At 37.4% G+C, this 21,673-nt stretch overlaps 1 long non-coding RNA gene across 9 annotated transcripts in view; it reads right to left on the reverse strand.

Annotated features, from left to right (window-relative positions):
• LOC112541514 (uncharacterized) overlaps positions 1 to 21,673 on the reverse strand; it is a 220,299-nt gene that overhangs the window by 60,388 nt on the left and 138,238 nt on the right. For 3 of the 9 annotated variants that reach the window (XR_015796357.1, XR_015796355.1, XR_015796354.1), the window contains exons 4-7: positions 16,700 to 16,862; positions 14,538 to 14,613; positions 8,674 to 9,797; positions 7,038 to 7,097 (exon numbers count right to left, since the gene is read on the reverse strand). This is a non-coding gene — a long non-coding RNA (uncharacterized LOC112541514). Of the gene's footprint in view, positions 1 to 6,211; positions 6,264 to 7,037; positions 7,098 to 8,673; positions 9,798 to 10,458; positions 10,503 to 14,537; positions 14,614 to 16,699; positions 16,863 to 21,673 lie in introns of all 9 variants that reach the window. The other 6 variants (XR_015796361.1, XR_015796358.1, XR_015796363.1 and 3 more) reach the window with 6 other exon arrangements.

The raw sequence follows: 21,673 nt of genomic DNA on the forward strand, positions 1-21,673 counted from the left end.
TTTAGATTGCAAGATTTAATTTTCAATAAGACAAAGATAAAATCTTTTGAGACTTATACTTCACAATGGTCTAGTCTACCTGATTGATTTTGATATCTTCAGATAAATAGCACAGCACTAAAAGAACTGCAGAAACAAGAGGGAATACTGAGAGACTTCATTGAACTAGAAAATCTTACAATACACAGTTGGGAACATTTGTTGGGCCAAATTTATAAAGTGCTATGAAATTTATAAAGTGCTATGAACAAGTCAAAAATTAAATGATTAAATGGATGCAGAATTTGAATGCAGTAATAGAGATGCAACAATGGGAATTTGAATGGAAGAAGAGTATTAAATTTACTCCAAATATCATATTTAGACAAAATTACTACAAGACGTTTTAGCACTGGCATATCACTCGAGCCTTAACTGCTAAAATGGATAATTCATTCTCTAAAAAATGCTGGAAACTTTTTGGTATTTGGTAGCAATGCTGTCAAGCTCGACAATTCTGGAAAATGATTCATACTACAATGAAACAAATTTTAAAAATTAAATTCCCATTTCAACCTGCAATATTCTTGTTAAACTTTATTAAACTACATATTTATTGTAAGTGCACTGAATTAGCTTTGTATATGCTAACTGCTGCAAGAATATCATATGCTTCTTATTGGCAAGTGGTCTGATTCCCTCCTTTGAAGAATGATTAACTAAATTGTGGGAGCATGCTTCGATGTGCAAAATAACTTTGTGCCTTTAAAAGTAAATCTGACATATAATTTAATTCAAATTGGAAACATTTCTGGACTATATCTTAATACATGGATACCTCATCCAAAATTTGGTTGTTTCTATGTATAGGGTTCATATTTCAGTTTCATGGGATATTTAAAGTAGAACAGATTCTCAGTTTTGACTCCATCTATGGTAGCTTGTATTTTTATTTGGTGATTTATAATGATTTCATCATAATTTTTTATTTATTATTGCTCGAAGCTTATCAGTAATTTTTAGTTTTTTAAAGTGATATGTTATGTTTAATTAATCAAAATTAATTAATGATATACTGGAAAACTATGCTGTCCTTCACATTTTACATCCCTTGTTTACCTATTTGTGCTTTACTCTTTTATTCTTTTTATCCATTTTCTATTTGTGTTTTTTTATAGAGTTGCTTAAAACAACTCTGCTCCCCTTTAGGAAAGCTGTTAATTCCCCCAGGCATTAGGGGCCAGTTAAGTGGAGTCCCCTTTTGGTTGTTTTGTTATGATGCTTGGTCACCATTTTATATTTCATATCTCATATTTACATATTGCATATGTTTTAATATTATGTATTTTTGTTTATGTTGTTGTTACTGTACCCTGCCCAGAGTCACATTGTTCAAGTTGGGCAGCCTTACAAATCTAGTTAATAAATAATAAATAATTTTTTTCTAAATAGTTCATATAAATAAGGAAGGGATAACTTTCTAGAAGAACAAAAGGGGGTGAACACTTGCATAGGAGAGAATGAAAGCTTGGATTGTAATCACTTTTTTGTTAGATATTTAGATATTTATAAATATGTTAGACTAGGAGCAGAAACCTGAGTTCTTCCTTCAGTACAAAACCAGCTGCTTGATCTTGGGCCAGAGTCTCTCACTCAGTCCTAGGAAGAAGGCAATGGCAATCCACCTTCAAAAATGTTGCCTAGATAACTGCATGGAATTATCCATTAGTCTCCAGAAGTCAAGTCTGACTTGAAGAGGCGAGCGGGCAGGCAGGCAGGCAGGCAGGCAGGCAGGCAGGCAGGAAGCTGTTTCCCCATTTCTACTTAAAAACAAAGCCAATGTATTTCTGCAAGAAATGGCTTGGCATGGACTTTGCAGCTGTACAACCAATCCTATACAAATAGGCCAAATATCCCATGGAATTATGTTTCATCATCCTGCATCATCATTTTTATGGTAGCAGAGAAATTGCAGCATAACAGCTTAACACTATGCCAGTGTTATCCTGCAATGTATGCATGTCAGGGGGGAAATGGAGAACATCCTTCACATCCTTAAAAAGCATGATTAAAACCTCCATTTCGAGTAGGAATTCTTCTCCACTTCAGGAGCAACAAAGAACCAGATTTAAAAAGTAGGTCTCTCTGGACATAGGCAAGGATAATCAGAGGTATGGAAGAGGAACACCCCTGACTATCTGGGGATAGTGAAAGCCAAACATTAGTTAGAAAGTCAGCAATACTGGTTGTGGCTTTATTATGAGCAATAGTCTAATGGAATAGAAAGTAGGGTATGCATCAGGGGTGTAATGTATATAAATATATGCAAGGAAGAATGAATGGGAGTTTTGCATGTCAGAGAAGAACTGCTGAAAAAGTTTTACAATGGAGTCTAATTGGAGGTGTTAATGTTATTCTTTGTTAATTTAAAAGTCAGATTCAGATGTTTAACACCACTTTGCATGAATCTGCATATTTAACTCAGAGATGTTATGTTTGAGTTAACAATTTGTGAACTCCAGGGAGGGAGATAAGAAAATGGAGAAAAGTCTTTATATGCAGGTTTGCTGGTTCTTATTCATATTTCAAGAAAAGCTTCAGGATAAGATGAGGGGGTTGTTTAAACAGTTGGGTGTACAACCTTTTTTTTTTTTTTTTGGCCCATGAATAAATATCATTCCCCTCCTGTATGTTTCCAACAATAGTCAAAGCAGGCAGTTGCTGAATAATACTGAATTCTTCATTTTCTACCCATTGTTGTCTTTGTAACCAAGCTATTTCCAGCTCATGGCTGCATATTTTTCATGGATGCCCAACATCCTGAATTCTCTTTTGTTTCTCTCTGACTCACGCCTATAGGAAAAGCACTACACATGCTTTTGGTGTGTTTTCCTTCTCCCCGCTCCCTTTATTGGCATTTTTCTACTGTAAAAATCAAATAACAGGAAAGAAGTTTCCGCTTTTCACCACATAACAGCTGCAGCAGATGACTAAAAAAGGGGGGGGGGAGAAAAATTGCCCCAAATAACACCTGAACTATATTCCAGTCAGGTGATCTCATAATAATAATAATTGATTTTTTTAAAAATACAGGAAAGTTCCGGACTTGTGTGTTTATTTTACAGACCGTTGTTTGCCCTCAGTGGCTCTAGTGGATTGACAGGAACTTGGGGAAGGATCCAACATTGTCCAATGCTATTGTTTTTCTTTCAAAGTTCATGAGGGTTTGTTTCCACTATGCTGTTTTCCAGTCAACATGTTTAGGAGCCAGTTTGGAATGCAGCGCCTTAAAATAATCCATTATCTCCCCCCCCCCTCCGCAGGGGAGAGGGAAAGCTTTTATTCACCTCATCCATTTTTTCAATGTTAGTGTGCAAACAGACATATGCACCCACACATAGATACACATAATCACACACACACACACACACACATATCCCAGGTGAAGTGAAGTAAGGTTTTGAGAAAGAGAATGATGGGAAAAAAAATGAATATTTTATTTCAGCGTTTCTGGAGGTCAGCCAATTATATGAAACCATTAAAAACACATCCAGGCTCTCTAGGATGACGATCAAAGTAAACCAAATATCACATCAGTGCTCAAGAAACATGAGCTGACACTCCATCTAATCCTGCCAATTTCTGTTTTTGTAATAAACTTCCCTTTTAATTCGATCAAGTGGGGAATTAGAGCATTAGCTAAGTTGCAATAAGCCATTTTCTGGGCCTCACCAACAGACTTTCAAGGTTTTTACCTCCCGATTTGTTTAGGATGTTTGACCATTATCAGCATAAATCTTAGGGTTCTCAGGGGTCTCAGAATTCATTTAAGTCCAACATTAAGGCTCAGGAGTTTGTTGAGTTCAGGGAATGGAAAGTCTGATCCATATTATAAAGCAATGAGAAATCTGGAGAGTTTTATAAATAAGGAAAACATCTGTACAGAAGTAACATACATCTGGGTGTACATATGGAGTACTTTTTCTGTTCATAATTATAACTGAATCTATGTTTTGATACTGTGAAATTCAGAGTGAAGTAAATTCTCAGACTGATCTAAAACCTGATGGAAATGGGGTAACTAAGATGAATCAGTTTTTATTTGCTCTTTTAAATAGAAATAAACTCCAAGGACCTTGCTTTAACATGCAGGCTGATTCATACTGACCATGAAGGGTTAGAAGGTTTAAAAAGGGTTAGATTTACCTCAGCCCTCTTTATGTTTTTCTCTCCCAAGATTAAAAATTGCACAAAAGAAAGCCGATAGCCCTCCCTTTTCTCTCTTTCTATGAGTTAGAAGTCAACTTTCTGAAAAAGGAAATCATTTCTACTTGTGGAGGTTCCATGAACTCTATCACTATTGCAGAAGGTGCAGCTATACAAGAGATCCCTTGCTTCAGGCCATATGCCCCTCAGTTCATAGACAGACGCACTAAGAAGAAAGGCACGTAACCAAGAAAGAGCCTGCAAGAGCTCTTAGTACTATGATTTTTAATTACCTGATGGAGAGAATACCTGAAAGGGCCTATTATAAAAGCATAAAACAATGTACATGTAGCATTCCATGCAGGTTCTTGTTTTAGGATAGCCACAGACAATGTTTTCAGCTCTCTACAAAGCTAAGTACATGGTTTTTCTCTCACTGTAACAAAAATGTGATAAAGTGAAGGAAGAGGTGGGCAAGCTAATGTCCTGGAGCCACGGGGCCCTCAGTTTAATTTTAACTATCCTGGGTTAATTTCAAAAGCTCTCTGTACCCATTGAAGCCACCAACATCTGATAAAAGTCCCTTGTCTTTTCCTTGGTGTCTTGACTCTTGGGAGAGAAAAATAAAAATAAAAAATGGGGTTTCAATGAAAGAATGAGAGAGAGAGAATGAAGGGGCCTGTCCACTTTTGAATCTGATACAATCCACCTCTGACATTTCTCTGTTGAGAAGAGGTATCCCTGAAATAATACAAATGCAATTTAGCCAGAAAAAACATTGCTCATACTAGGTTAATCTGTGCACATATTCTGTATGCTTTGAATCCAGCAACCGTATAAAGTCCACCAGCACAAGCTGATAGGCAATGTTAGGGATATGCAACATAGTCAAAATTATTGAAGGCAATATTCATCTGGGCAGCTCCTGAAAGGCACAGTGCATCATTATTTGAATCTTTCTCATGAATAATCCACACTAAGAGTGAAAGAGCAACAATCAAAATGTTAAGGCTCCCAACTGTCAATACTCTCATACCTCATAACTCTATAGTCTGTATCTTGCCCTATATGAAATCTTATGATCTCCTTTCATCTTGGCAGCTTTCAGGACTGGTGGTCAGGTATGAGTCTTGCTATCCTGGCCCAAATAAATACACTAGTAGGCACAAATCCTATCCTGAACCCCCTAGATGGCCCTGTATCTTAAACATTCCTTGGGGCATCTTAAGTACTTCAGTCTTAATATTCTCATCAGCCCACTCTGATGCCCAGAACAGCACCACTGCTGGATGTAGTGTCCTAAGAAATATCAGCTTGCTCATGTGACTGCCACTTGGGCCATACATTTCTGACATACAGTTGCTTCAGGCACACTGGCCAGCACTAACGCTTTTAATCATGTGCCACATGTGGGCAGAATCCACATACTTAAGTGCCTTTCAGTAGCTTCCACTCAGTCTCTTGTCAGTTTTAAATCAGCCGACCAAGCTGGTTCATGTAATATATTTTTATCCCTCCTTATGAACAGCCCTTGCTCTTTTAAAAGGCCTAAGCTGATGAAGAGACAGTGGTGTGACAGTTACAAATGGCATTTCCTCCCCCTGGCAGAGCTGCTTGAAAAGAAAGCGGAATTAATGGGAGTCTAGGAAAATTGAGACACCAGAGCACAATGTTATAAGAAGCCAGGCTGTTCTGGTTCAAGCATGTGTCAGTTGCATTCTTCAGCTCGCTTTTCTCTGAGTCTAGACTTATTTAATTAAGCTAAACAATGCAAGCAGGAATGAAGTTTTGTTATCGGCATTCGCCACAGGAAGCCATTCAGATTGCTTTTAAAATAAGAGTCTTCTCAGTCCACCAGATACTCAGTAATGAAATTATTCTGAGAGGCACTACCCTAAAAAGAGAAAGAAGACATTTCTTCTTAGAGGAATAGATAATATATTTTTTAATGCTTATGTTATTGTTCACTTATTTCGCTAAGTACATTTGCTATGCAGCTTTAATTATGCCACCTATAATCTCTTACATTTTCTTTGACTGGGTCTTCTCCCTCAAGAAAATTATCTGGGAATAGCCTCCTTAGGGAGAGAAAAATATATCCTGTCAAAATTAAATTCTGAAAAAGGAAAGCCACATTTTCCACAATTAAAATATGTTATGTAACTCCTATACTAGTAATCGGTGTAACACTTACCACTATTCATATTCCTTCCACTAAGGCAAATTTGGATAGCTATGTGTATTTTGCTGTACACATGATATTAGACTAAATTGGGCAGGTTGCACAGATTTTTGTATAAACGGTTCCACTTTTCATTTGTTATGTACTTGTATCTAAGTACAAGACTTATTTTTCACCCATAACAATCCCATGAGGTAGGTTGGGCTGAGAGAAAGACTAGCCCAAAGTCACCCAGTGAGCTTCCATAGCTGAGGGTGAACTAGAACCTGGGTCTCCTCACTCCAACTCGTACTCCAACTCTACTCTTCTACCCGATTAAATCTGCCTGTTCCACCAGATCCAACAAAAAGGGCACCTTACTGGTTACATTTGGTGAGTCCTAGGCAGCAGGCCTTTTCTGCCATGGTGCCCACTTTATGGAACATCCTCCCCCTTCCCAAACTGAGCCTGGCTCCATCCATATTGACTTTCTGGAAGTCCCTCAAAACCTGGTTGTGCCATCAGGCCTGAGGACCGCAGGGGACTGGTGAGATACTAAGGTGGCTCCATTATTAACATCTACTCTTTACCACATATTTGTTCTTTTGTAGCCTTGTGCTTTTATAGCTTTTTAAAATAATAATAATAATAATAATAATAATAATAATAATAATAATAATAATTGCAATACCTGGAAACAGCAGAATAGAAGAGAAAGAAAGAACTGGAGAAAATCTCAAGATACAAAGACCTGCAAATAGAAATAGAACGACTGTGGCAAAAGAAAGCAAAGATAGTACCAATAGTAATAGGCACCTTGGGTGCAATCCCAAAACATCTGGAGTACCACTTGAAGACCATTGGCCTTGACAAAATCACCATCAGTCAATTGAAAAAGGCAGCTTTACTTGGAACAGCTTACATCCTGTGACGATACCTTTAACACCGTCAAACAACAACATCTGCCTATCCCAGGTCCTTGGGAAGGACTCAAAAGGTGGATAAAAATGCCAAAGCCAGCCTGAACACCTGGCTGACAGTGTGACCAACCATAATAATTGTTCTGTATAAGATTATAATGGGGGTTTTTTACCCTTGTTGTATGCCGCCCAGAGTCGCTTGTTTGTGAGATGGGCAGCCGAATGAATGAATGAATGAATGAATGAATGAATGAATGAATGAATGAATTCCTTATCCACTATGCTAAACTGACCATGTTTTTTTCTCCCAGTTAATGGAATGCAGAATTACAGCCTAAAACTGAATTCTTTTCCTACTTACTTGGGGGGAAAAAATCACCTGAGCACAAGAAAACTTATTCCTGAATAGAGAGGCAGCATATTATATTGTTGGGCAGCAGTCCCATATATTGTTTGGGAATAAACTCAATAGAGGAATATCCAAGTAAATATGTATGATTGGAATCATAGCTACTCCAAGTGCAAACCACTATGTAAACTGAAATCTTAAGCTGTGAATATTTCAATTGGTTGTCTGAATTGAGTGTAAATATTATCCTGGAGAATCCCATCTCCCCTGTGTGTACTGAATGGAGGGACTGGAAAGTGGCATTTTGTGATCAGTCTGGTAGACATGTACTCAAAAGTGTACCTGATTGTATACTTCCAGCAGTTGACTGAGATACGCATTTTTAAAAATGATGTTTTTCTTCAGCTTAACCAAAAGAGCAGCCACATAAAGTTTTATTTCTCTCAAATGAGGGCAATATTTTACAAGCACTTGAGAGTATGCTATCTTCTGTATAATGTATATATGTTGAGGAACCAAAGGATGTACACTGTAAATGAAAGATTGGATACAAACATTTTTAATGGCTCCATTAATGACATGATGAGAAATGACTGAAAACATTTTTCATTGACTAGATGCCAAGACAGCCTCCCCCTACTAAAGAAAGGATAATAGCATTTGATTTTTTTTTTAAAGAAAAAAAGAAGTTTCCCATCAAAAAGCAGTTTTTCACATATCTTTACTATAGTGGATAATTGACCCAGAGAATCAAAGATATTTGTCCCTTGGCAGTGATTCACAAGCCTATTCTGTAATGGAAGAATGGATTCAAAGCCATTAAATAAAAAATGTTGTAGTGTATGGTACACAGAAAACAGGATAATTTTCAAGTTTGAGGAAAGTTGAATTTCCAGTGCAACCCACCTAGAATGAACATTGCTATACAATGTTGATGTATTGTTAACGTGTTATAGCTTTTTATACAAAGCTTCTTTTCATATGTCTATAGATAAACCAGGTTTTCCACACTAAAATAAAAATCCACACTGAAGCAAAATTCATCTGCTTATCCTTACCTTGCACTCACCAGCCCGCAGAACAGCCTGGAGGGGACATGCCCAGGTTCTCACAGGAAGAGGTACGCTTGCACCACTATAGTCTGAAATGGCCAGTAGGCACCAGACTGATCTCATTCTCTATGGGTCACCTTCCTGTGCCACCAACAGGTTGGGTAACAAAGCACATCAGATTAGGCCCTCCTTGATACAGCTGCTGATAGCAGGACAACTAAGGACTTCTTTGCGCTGCCTCAGATACAGGCTGAAGATGAGATGAAGACAATGTCATGGGGATGCAGCCAGGGTGTATTTTTCCCATCTTAGTTGCATGTAGGGAAAGGCCTTTAGTACTTAGAGCAAACACACATCAAGAAATAGAGAGGCAGAAGATATGTAATATAGAGGACACTAGAGTGGTAGTCTCCTGTACATTAGCTCTGATATCATCTAGCAAAGTTTGTTTTTTTTAGAAAAGGCTGGATATCCTTGAAGCATAATTTAACACATTACTTAAGGTGTGTATCTCCATTTCTTTAATGCAGTGAAGACAGAATGGCTTGACTCTTCTGTTGTAATTATGTATAGGATCTCCTGCTTCTTCCAAGATAACTTGAAAGAAGCTGTCTTCCAAGGCAGTTACTGTAGCTTGAATACTTTAGATGTGCATTGAGCTAGGTGGATTTCGCTCTTCAGGGAATAGATAATACATAGATGGAAAATTATTCAGTTTCTCAGGTTGATGCAAGATAGCAATGTCATCAAGATAGCTCAGCACACCAGGCCTGAGACCAGACACAGCAAAGACCCTGAGTGTTTGTTTTAGTGCCATTGCCACTGATGCTGCATCAAAGAAAAGCAAATTTGTTCTGGGGATAACAGCAGCAACAGCTGAAGTTGTCCAGTAAATATCCAGTAAAATGACTTGGTAGGATTATCTCTGGATTACTTCCTTTGTAGTAAATATTCCTTGTACTTTCAAGCTCCTGAAAGCAGGCTTGTTATTGTATATTACACCATTTTCAATACATACTCATTTTGTAAATGTTGTCCTGGATGTGTGCTGTTGTGCCATCTTTCCAGAGGTAAGGTATAAGGCTACAAGTTGTAATTCCATGAAAGGAGACATGTTGACATCACAAACCCTGGGAGAAATTTGAGATGTTTATTAATAGAAACACTGTCACAGATACAAACACAACCTTCTATTTACTCACAGAGGATAGTTTGTTTTACAGTGTCTGGCAGTGAAAATAGAACATTTGTTTGTAGGAAAAAATAATGTACATCTATGCATGGAAAGATCCTGCTTGAAGATATTCTATAGTTTTGACCATCTCTATCACCATATAGTGAAGAAAAGCATGTGATAGATTGTTCCACCACTGCAGCATCACCTCCAGAACACTTTGGGGGATCTTTTCCTTAATACGGTATTTTTATTTTGTTGGGCTATAATTGCAGTTCATTAAAATAACAGATTCTTTGAAATTAAATGTATATCGATCTAAGTATAGAAAGGCTGTGTTGTTATTATTAACTCACCCTAAACTGCAGAACATTTCAAGTGTTACATTTTGCAGTTTATGACATTGTCACAACAGCAGTAAAATAATGTATGGACATTCTCATTTATTCTAACTCTTTCATCATGTCAAATAACCATTCTATTTAGCACTTATTCTAACTTTTATAAAATCTGAAAGACAATGCATATCAATGAATGCACACTTCAGTAAGAGATATCAAGTAATGAGCATCTGAGAAACACTCTTCAGAGAAAATAAAATGATAGTACATAATTACGTTAAGCTTGCAGATGAATTGCTTCTGTCAATCAGTCTTGTGCACTGTTAATAAGAAAATGAGCACACAGATTTTAATCCCTTGCAGACTTTTTTGGGAAATAAAATGTGAGATTGTATCGGAATAGGAGTGTCCATGTACAACAAGACTGGGTTTGGGGACCATATTCAGCATTTTGGAAATGTTGCACTTCATTTAAAAGCAAACCCTCGGTTCTTTGGTCTAATTTAGTATCTAAATCTCATTACAAGATAGCAAGATATCTTGCATTATGTAATATGTTAGAAATATAGATGGCTGTACTTTTTTCAGCAGAATGGGAAAAATTTATAGACAACCTAGAATGCTATGATGCAATCAGTCTTTCTAAATTTCACTGAAACCAGCCTAGGCACTTTTGATCTAGGTCTTGTTCAGGTGACACATTCCCACGTACAATATGCTTCAAGGTGCAATGGCAAGAGTAGCTTGGCAAAGAACTGGGGTCTAACAGCTGAAGCATGTCTGCCTGCAGATAACAGCCCATGCATACACATGAATACCTCTACTTGAGCTAGAATCCTGATAATGCACTCTTCATTAAAATTTAATATTAATTTTCATGGGAAAATGTTTGATAAAATTGAAGAGTTATTTTGTGCAACAAGAAGATGAGTAAAAATGATGACTTCCTGAATGCACTGAGTGCTGAGCGCACACACACACAAAACACAATGTTAGAATTATTTAGCCACTGGAAGTGGTTGGTTAGCAAACAAATGCTACTATGTAGCATATGGAAGGCTACAGTAGGGTTTAAAATGAATAGAGAAACAGAATAAATCATTGCCAAGGAATGGAATGCTAAGCATTCTATGTTAGATACAAGTGGTATTTACATGTCTCCAAAATAGTTTCCCCTTCTTTTATTGCTGTTGCACTTCACCAAAGCTCCAAAAATACCGATGAAGACTGGAGCTTCAAGGAGGACCCGATCAAGAGCTTAAATAAACAAAGCTAAATTTGTCTTCGTTGCTTTTTTCAGTTTACCAAAAGATCTGTCTGAATTACTCCAGATTGCCTTGAGATTCCAGACTCATCCAAATCTGATAAATATCACTGATTAGCCATACTTAAACTGTATTATTTAATTCCATTGAGTAACCACACTTAAATAGCACTATCCGGTTTTCTCTTTCCCCAAGGCTGAGGTTTAAAAAGTTAACAGTTTCTCCATACAAGGTAATCCAACTATTCTTTTTAAAAGAAAATAGAACCACAAACCTAAAGAGCTTTAACCCAGATAATTGTAAATTCCTAAAATTACAAATTATTATCTTTATAAGACAGCACATTATCTGAAGAAACACTGATAGACTGATGATAAATACATAATATTAATTTCCTAGGTCTCATAGATTTATTCATTACTGTTTTCTGTAAGTAGGATGTATGAACAGTAAGGCACTTGGCCAAATATTCACCTGGAATTACCTATCCACCTGCCAAGCTATGAGTTCTAAAATGGTAACCAGAGTGATATGGAGCCAGAATTCTTCCTGTACACAGGCATAACTATGCCTCCACTTACTGCTTTGTTTGTTTGCAATATACTGACAGAGGGAAAAACATCACTGCTAGGAGTTCAGAAGAAGGATGATCTATTCCTTCTGAGAACCAGAAAGGCTCATCCAATAACTGACAGCTTTAAAGTGTATGAAATATAATGGAGCCAGATGTGCATCACAATGAGCTTCTAAAAGAACCCACAGGAGAACTCTCTAAGCTCTGATGGAAGGACAATGTGTGGTGGAATGTATGACAGAATCATCTGCTATGAGTTATGGAACAAAATCGAGGGGGTGTGTGTGTCTGTCTAACATTGTACAGGACAGACAGGGGAGAAGGCCAGAATTACATGATTGTCAGCAGTTCCTAAGGAATCCTGTGGGATACATTTTCTAGAGCCAACTGTATTATATTTTTCCAGTTTCAATATCATTTTCAGATGACAACATTCTGGAGATCAACCTTCCATGGATGCTAATCAACAGAATACACAACCATGCTCTGCTTTGCTTCAGATCCTCTGACTATTTCACTTTTCATGAAGATTTCTGTGGAGAATCTTTAACTGCTCACCTGAAGCCATATATTTCACCACATCAAAGCTAACGGTAACAATTCCCTTGATATTTCTAGTGTTTCCCCACTACATATTTAAAAGTTCTTACTGAGGTGTGTGGGGTTTTTTTTTTGGTATTCTCTCATTTGCATTTTCCAAATTTAGAGACTGTGAACTGATGCTAAGTAGCAATGTGACGTTCAAACCCACAGGATGTGAAAGTTCTGGATTTTCTGTATTTTGCACATTTTCTTGCAAAAATAATTAACTGTCTTAGTCCTGCTCTTAAATTCACATCTAATAAATAAATAAGTTCAGACAGAGAATCGATGGCTTACTTGATGTTTGGCCACATTGTCACTGGTCCCAGTTAGCAATCATGGTAATCCAAAACTATTCAGATCATTAATTAACTCCCATTTTAAGCAATGTATGAGGCATGCTATATATTCCAACTATCAATAATGTTCTGATATTTTGGATTATTTGAATCTTATTTATGTGTTACTTATTCTTCAGAAAACTGTGGTATTATTACAGAAATATAGAACATTGCATTCAGTGAAGTTCCACCATTTCCAAGAGGTGCTCCTTCAAATTAATAAACGATGCAGCTCTGTGTGTGCATCTCTTAAAGTGAATTTTCTGCTTTCATTGCAATAAACAGGCCACCCAAAATAGGAGGTTTATGTATGCAGCACAGTATAATAGGGCTCTGTCTATAGGAAGAAGTTAAATAATTTCCAATGATACATTTTAAAGCCAAATAAGGCTTTGGCTACTTTGGCCTCATAAAGTTTAGAGTTTTTCCCCTTATATTTTAGAATATAAGAATATTCTTATATAGAATATCTTGGATATTCAGCACCTGTAGAAGCAGAAGCAAATTTGAATGCAGGTGAAGAAATTGATATAAGGCCTCAGTTCTGTACAGCATACTTTCTTCTTTAGCTACATCCAGATGGAAAATTCCAAGTTATCTGATACAAGTTTAATAATTATGCTAGAACTGTTAAACTGAGCTGGGTAGTTTGAAGCCTCTTTACAATTATGAATTTTGAATAATGTAGATGTTTGATAATATTAACTAGACATAATCCAGTTAATTATATATCAGATCTATAATATACTTCCAGTTGTTTGCAGATGGTAATCTAGATAATCCACCAGATTTAAAAACTCTGTGATCCAAAAGTTCAATGTGCATGCATATACGTTCAAAAAGGTCCTATATACTGCAAGAAAACCATTTCAGTGAAACAAGCATATCTGCAGTATGCAAGAATGCCACTTGGTCTGGGGTGGGGAGGGAATACTTCAAGCGTGGGGATGGCTAGCCCCATAGAGACCTGCTGTCTTCAGCCCCAGATTCTTCCTCTTCTTGGACTCTCCTTTTCCTTTTTTAGTAATGTTTTTAAATCGATGTTTTATGTATTTACGTATATTTACGGTTGTAAAGTTTTGTGTGAGTCGCCCAGAGTTCCCCCATTGGGGGGAGATGGGCGGGGGAGAAATTAATTAATTAAATAAATAAATAAATAAATAAATAAATGAAATAATCTCTGCTTTGAAATAAATGAGAACATATATGGAAGTTACAACTAGTGCAAAGTCTGGCAAAAATCATGAAGTCCGACATTTTATTTTATTTTTTTATTATTAAATTTGTATGCCACCTATCTCCCCCAGGCGGTGACTCTGGGTGGCTTACAATTATAAATGTCATTCAAATACCAACTCTAAAGGAACTACAGAGAAACTCTTTGGCATTGCGGTTAAGACAGAAGACTAGAAACAACCTACTATATTTATTAGAGGTGCCTATCCAAATTAGGAGAAAATAGCTCTGTATGCACAGGACTCAAACTGGGAGCAACCATGTCATCCAGAGATGTGTGTAGCACACACATCAGTGGACCAGCATACCCCATCTAGAAATGGCATCACACATTCAATACCCATGAAAAATGAATACCTGAACAAGGTTCCATTGTCCTTATTCATTCCTTGGGTGTCATTTGAAACTGGTTTACAGTGTTGACATTTAAAGCCTATGAAAAAGCAAGAAGCAATTTAATTTTTTCCATTTCTTCTAAAACCATATATCCATATTTCCTTGAAATAAATCCTTATCTGCATCCTTACTTATTCAAAACTTCCAAATTGGTATTTCTAGTTTTTTAATCAACCTAATTTATTTTAATAATGTTGCAATTTATTGCAATTCATTGCGATTTTCAGATTTGCCATTCCATTAACTAGGAGGCAAAACATAATATGCCTTGCAACTCTTCCCACCCCACCCCACCCCAAAGTTTTATTGACATTGTGACATAAAAGTCAGGTGGGAAATAGATGGTTCTTGCAATTAATGTACTAATTAATTGAAATGTTTTCATGCAAAGATGAAAGTGCACTAAATGAATAATGGCCACACAAAGAGCACCATACTAGGCTTTGGCTAAGTGTGTAAAAAGCATTGTGCAAGGAAGCAATATTATTTAAACAAGACTATTTTTTTCACACTTGAAACATGTTTTAAGTGTATCTCTGTGCTTTTTGAGGTTGGTGTTTTGCTTGTAATAATAGCAACTAAAAAAACAACCCATAGCTTGGAAATTATCATGTTTTCTTAAAGAAATCTGTCTACTTGGATATGCTAGCTAATAAAAATAACACCATCTAGATCAGTGTTTCTCAACCTTGGCAGCTTTCAGAGGTGTGGACTTCAACTCCCAGAATTCCCCAGCCAGCTGGCTGGGGAATTCTGGGAACTGAAGTCCACGCCTCTGAAAGCTGCCAAGGTTGAGAAACACTGATTTAGAGCTATGCATGGCATTCTCAAGCACAAGGGGTTAACCATTCATAGGAACATGATGTAGTAAGATTCTCGGTCTAGTTAGGTTAATATTGTTTACTGTATCAACTGACCTGAGTTTCTGGTTTCTCAGGGGAAAAAAAAAATCCTGTCCCATTCCTACCTAGAGGGGCCAAGCATTTAAATCTAGGATCATCTATATGATAAACATGTTCACTACTTTCCATTTCAGAAAGAGGATCATTTGCACATAAATCTTTCCAGTCCATTCACTGAAAGAAAGGTGAGTGGATGGAATAACTCATTTACTCATTTAAATAAGCAGGCTTATTTTCTAGAGCTGGGCAAAGCATTCAAAAGAGATGCTTCATAAAGTGTGAAAGCAGCCATGTCTCCCTGAAGACTTGGTATAGCTGTTTCGAAGGCTTTCTCTGGCTGTGTGTGGGCATACCTAGCTGGGCACAGTGAAAGCATTGTTGGCGCATACAAAATATATGTGCAGACTCCTGGGAACAACTGGTGAAACAGCCATATGAGCCTACCAAAAAATGTGGCTACTTTAACACTTTAAGAAGTTGTATTTTGCTCATACTAACATGCTGTGTGAAATTCTTCTTCCACAGCTTTAATATTTTCCTTTCATGAATAATACTAATGATATGATGATTTTCAAGTAATAATTGGATTATTCTCCTTTTATATTTTGACCACTCTCTTTCTCTAACCCGAAAAAGGACCAGCACTGTGCAAAAAAAAAAAAAAAAAACCTATGAATTAATGGTAGAAGAAAATGGAATATGAATATATTAAATAATTTGAAGTAATGACAAGAAAATGATTTGGGAAGACCTCTAGAGTGAAGTACGGATGACAAAGACTTCAGGCCAAGTTCATTGATCATGTCTTAATCCAAAGTTTGAATTATTTTATGACATAGATTTTTATTTTTATTAATTTCATTGGTGAAGTGTTGGTGCTGTTATCAATACACTGAGAACTGGATTTTAATATGGGTAAAAGCACACTTGTGAAGAGAGATCTCTTTGGAGAAGACCCTGATGCTGGGAAAGATTGAAGGCAAAAGGAGAAGAGGACGGCAGAGGATGAGATGGTTAGATAGCATCACTGAAGCAATGAGCATGAAACTGAGCAAACTCAGGGAGGCAGTGAAGGACAGGAAGGCCTGGCGCAATATGGTTCATGGGGTCACGAAGAGTCGGACACGACTTAACGACTAAACAACAACAACAAAAGCACACTAATATTTAGTGTAGATTTTAGTGTGTTTTCATGTGGATACAGCCATGGTTTGTTCTTGCCTGTTGCAAAAAAACCTCCACAAAATTTCTGGTCTTTGCAATAACAGTAGACTTCCATGAATTTTAAATCCTTCTTTTACAGCTTAGTGAGATTATGACTGCTCAGCACGCTTTGCTCTGGTCACATGTATATACACATCTCTGAACAAAATAATCTTGGGAACTGTAAATAGGAGAAAGAGAGAGAGAGAGAGAGAGGAGAGAATGATCTTCAAAATGACCTGTTTAAATTTTCATAAAGCACTCTTAGCGGCATGAAAAAACAAACTTCAATTTGTATTGACTCCTCCTTACAAGCTGAGCTTCATTTAACACTTGGTGTTAAATATCTGTTGCCAGACTTAATAACATTTATACCAAAGTGATACAAAGGCCCTTCATTTGCATATTCAGAGAGGCTGAGATGAGATTTTGCCACTGAGTTTGTACGGAAGAGCACTGATGGTTCCACTATCTATCTAATCCAGCATTCTGTGTCACATCATGGCCAATCAGATGCATTCAGGAACATAACTCATAAAATCTTCCTACCTGCTGTTCCCTGTTATTTAAGATATGTTGGTTGTGATTCTACAGATACTAAACAGTAATTAAGTTGTGATGTCTGAAGAATGAACAGACATTTGAGACCCAGATCCTCCATTAATTTGTCCAGTCCTCTTTAGAGATATCTAAATTGGTGACTACCTGGTGCAGGGAATTCCGAAGTTTAATTATTAGCTGTGTAAAGAAGCACTTTTTAAAATTGGTGTCAAATAAAATCTAATAAAACTAAAATACATTTTGTTCTCATCGATGGATTTCAAAGCCATTACTGAAAATGAGGTGCTCAATACTAGACTGAACTACAGGGAGGATTTCATTCTTCCTGAACATCAATCAATCAAATATTTATTACAATCATAGACTAGCATAACCTGAACATCTATTACCCCACAAAATGATTTATGTCATTTGTGTAATTACATATGTGTGTGATTATGTGTAGGTGTGTGAAATGCAATGAACTTGCCTGAAATTTCAGTGAAGATGGTTGGATGAAAATTTCATCCATTGTATCCAAGGTTTGCTAAATCAAAACTTCACTGTACAGTATTACAGAATGCAAGTGTAACACTATATTTAGAATGTTCACACACATTTCTTCTTAAAAAAAAAAAAAAAGCTAATAATCAGTTAGACCCAGGTAGCCATTTTCTCTTGACCTTCCAGTTTTTCTGGCTCTGATAATTAGCCTGCTGAAGGCTAATAAAATATAAATAAATATAACTGGTTATATCATGTCACTTTCCCTTTCATGTGTTAGTTTGACAGCTAGTCTGGTGCAGTGGTTGGACTGGGATCAGGAGACCTAGGTTCAAGCTGTCATCTGACCCTGAAATTCCAAGTGTGATTATCCACAGTCACTATCTGTAATCCAACCTAACTCACAAGGTTGCAGCTATAAGCATAAAATCAGGGTAGATTCTCTCAGCTAAGACTAAACATGACTAAACATGTAGTTGGTTAAAAAAAATAAAATATGCTGATGATTCCAGCAGATTGTTTTGATATGAGGATACAAAACTTCAGAAAACTATGCCTTGTGCTTCCACCAATTACTTTGCTGCAACAGAACAGTTGAACTCATATTTGGGCAAATAAGCCAGTTGTGTCTTTTCTTCAACTAACCAGCTTGAAGAAATGTAACACAACCCATGTGGGTGGATGACTGTGAAGCCATATTCAGAGACATATGTGAGGCTCAAGCTTTCCTGGGAGAGAATTTGCATTTAACTTTTCATATCACAACTCATCTGCTGGGTGGTATCAACAGCTGCAGAGAGCAAATAAGGCCACAGGTCTACTCGGGGACAAGGGACAGTTGCCACAAAGGAACTCAGAAAGGCAAGTGTCTGGATAAATGAGCTTTCCTCCCCTCCCATCCCCATGCCCTTTTCTAAATGTTGTCTGCTAGCAAAATAACAGAAGTGCAAAAAGGAAGCCCACTTTGTAATGAAACAAAGGATGCATGGAATTAGAAAGTGATAACATGATTTATTACAGGGAAATCAAAGCAGAACTAAAGTACAGAGGCATAAATATCTGCTCAGTGCTGTGAAAAGGTGATCAATGAGCATTCTATACATTTAAGCCATGCCATTAGGTAGAAATGAACCTTACTTTTTCAAAATCAGAGTAAGCGGTTTTTAAGTAAACAAAGAATGAGTAAAATATGGGAAAGAAAGCAAAGTGCAAAAGATCTTATTCAGATAAGTATTATTTACCAGCTTCACATCATCTATGCACAGTCCTGCCCACCTTTTCTTAGTGTATTCCTAATTTTATTCTCTTTAATATATTTTGCTTTTGTACATATTATTCCCTGATGAATTTTGTGTGTGCTTTTCCTTAAAGTACACAATTTTCTGTTCATTTTAATTTAGGAAAACATGGTTTCAGTGTATAGCCCTATGCTAGTTTTTGTATAGGTTCAGGAAGTGCAGATTGAATAAGTAAGCAAACAAATGTTTCCACTATTCCTGTAGATAAGTGCCACTCCCTACATAACGTGAGAGCAGCAGATAAGGTCAGTTTCCAGCAGTATTTGCAAAGGTTAAATTCCCAAAACATTCCAACAAGATCCCAATAGACTGTATGAGTTATCAGAATAGTATATCCAGTCCCCCTTCTCATAAGTTCTCAGAGCATAGAAATACAGATGTTATATCATGCCATTGCCGCCCCCCCCCCCTCCCTTTTCCTGGAAAACCTCTTGGAAATCACATAAATCACACAGTGAATCTAATTCCCTAGGAAAATAGAATGTATGGTAATGATGTGACATGATATGAAAGTTCTCTCATTCATACATGGAAGTCACAGAGTCAGATTGTAGTCTTTTAAGCAAATGTTACGTGACTTGCTCCTCTCCCTTAACAGGCTTACTGTTTGTGAAGCCCCAGCACCCTGGTCAATGTCATGAGGCTGAAAACACTGTTTGCAGCAAGTGCCTCCTTTTTATAATGAAGCTGGCATTTGTATGAGCTTAAACACTGGTGGGCAGGTCTAGGTGGCTTGAGAAGAGATGGCAGAGACACAGGATGCCCGCAGAGAATGTCCCTGGCTTACCAAAATTCTGGCAGAAATAGAGTTAAAAAATAACATTAAAGGCTGATTTTTACAGGCAAAATTTGCTGGTAAAATAATAATAATTGTCTTGTGATGGCCTTTCTGTATCACTTTTTTCAGTAAACAAAGGAAAGAAGCTAGATAATCTGACCAACTTGTATCAGCTTCTTTAATACACCGAACCAAATACTTAACCTGCATCTTTTGCAATATGACTTTTGACTTAGGTTTCACTTCATTTATCACGGGATTGGCATTGCGCTAGGATATATCATTCCCCCCTCTTCTTTCAATACCAGTTAGCCAAGGCAACCCAGGATTATGGGTGTCCACGGCAAGGGTGGCTTTCATCAAATCACAAAAGCAGCATTGCATCACCCGGCCACAAGTTCCTCCTCTTTGGGACGCCTGTGCAACATCGCAGCACAGGTACAAAAGCCGCAAGCCTGGCATCACAACAGCGCAGTGCTGCTTTTGTAAAACTAAGTCGTTTTACACACACACACACACACACACAGAGACAATGCAGAAACTGTCACCCAGTGACCCTATATCAGAATCTCTCATGAGTTTGCCCTCCCTCTGCCCTTGAAAGTCTTATTTACAGCAAGAGCTCCCTAAATTAGCTAAGGGTAGTATTAAGCTGATCAGAGGACTAGTCTGTCATATTTTAGCCAAAGTAGAAAGACTTGCTGACTTTTTACTTCTCAGGTGGACCCTAACAGTCCCTGACCTTCCATATGGCGTTAACTCCCTTGTAGTAATGCTGGCCATGGAAGGTATCATAGAAGGAGGTGAGGTGACTGGCGACTACCCTGCAGATATCACTGCAGGATGTCTGTGTGCCAAGAGGAAGAATTGTTCGAAAGCTCAAGCACATTGTGATAAAAGGGCAGCTGAAAGGAGAGGCTCCGTTTAGCTTGGCAGAGGCCTGCGGGATGCTCTCCAGCATTGAAACTCGGGCAGGACCTGTGCCAAGCACTGTCCTGAGCTTCTGTAAGTAGCCTGATGAACACTGTTCATCTTCTCACTCATTCCTCTGTTCATCCTGATGAAACCGCAGACATTGGCTAAGGACAAGAGCCACAGAAATATTCAGCAAATAACATCTTTGCTGATTTGCATCCCTCTATTTAAGCAAGAAGGCAAGGACAGGATACACTCTGTATGTATATATGTATGCACGTGCTACACGCATACACATCCAGAGAGACATACTGTTCTTACTTTTCTGATGGAATGTGAAAGAAACATCTAAATAATCTGTATTTCCAGTGCTCCAGTCGTCATGTCCTACTGCTATTGTTAAATCTGATCATTTCAACAAAACCCTTTGTTTAGAGAAATCATTAGCAAGGTCCTGCCTATCATTAATCATTATGCTAAAGAATATCCTCATTCTTTCTTTTCCCTCTCAGTCCAGGAAGGGGATGGAAAAAGGGGAAAAAAAAATATATTCTTTCTGTTTGACAACTTATTAATGAATAATTATTCTGTCTGACAACTCCTGGCTCTCTTCCTTTCTCCCCTTTTAGTGTTCCTTCATCCAAAAGAAACTAAGGCAGCTTCCATCACAAGCAACACAATGAGAGCAGGTAACCACTTTCCTTTTTCCCTTCCAAACTGAGGACTTCTCTGTATGTCCTTTCTTAAGTTTTCTCCATGAATTCAACTTCTGCCCCCACCCCCACCATTCCTTACTTTTTCTATTGGCAAAAAGTTTGCTGTATCTACTGGTCTTCCTACTTTTTCTACAGTCAATATATCATTGTAGCATTAACTTTTATGCTGCTGAAGATCATGTGAAGTACTTGAGATGGTCACAATCTGTGTGTTAACCTGCAACTTGTTAATTGTAACTAC

The sequence above is a fragment of the Python bivittatus genome, unplaced genomic scaffold, assembly GCF_059951505.1.
Source record: "Python bivittatus isolate LINGU-HERP-01145 unplaced genomic scaffold, Pbiv_v1 ctg000330_np1212, whole genome shotgun sequence".
Classification (NCBI taxonomy): Eukaryota; Metazoa; Chordata; class Lepidosauria; order Squamata; family Pythonidae; genus Python; species Python bivittatus.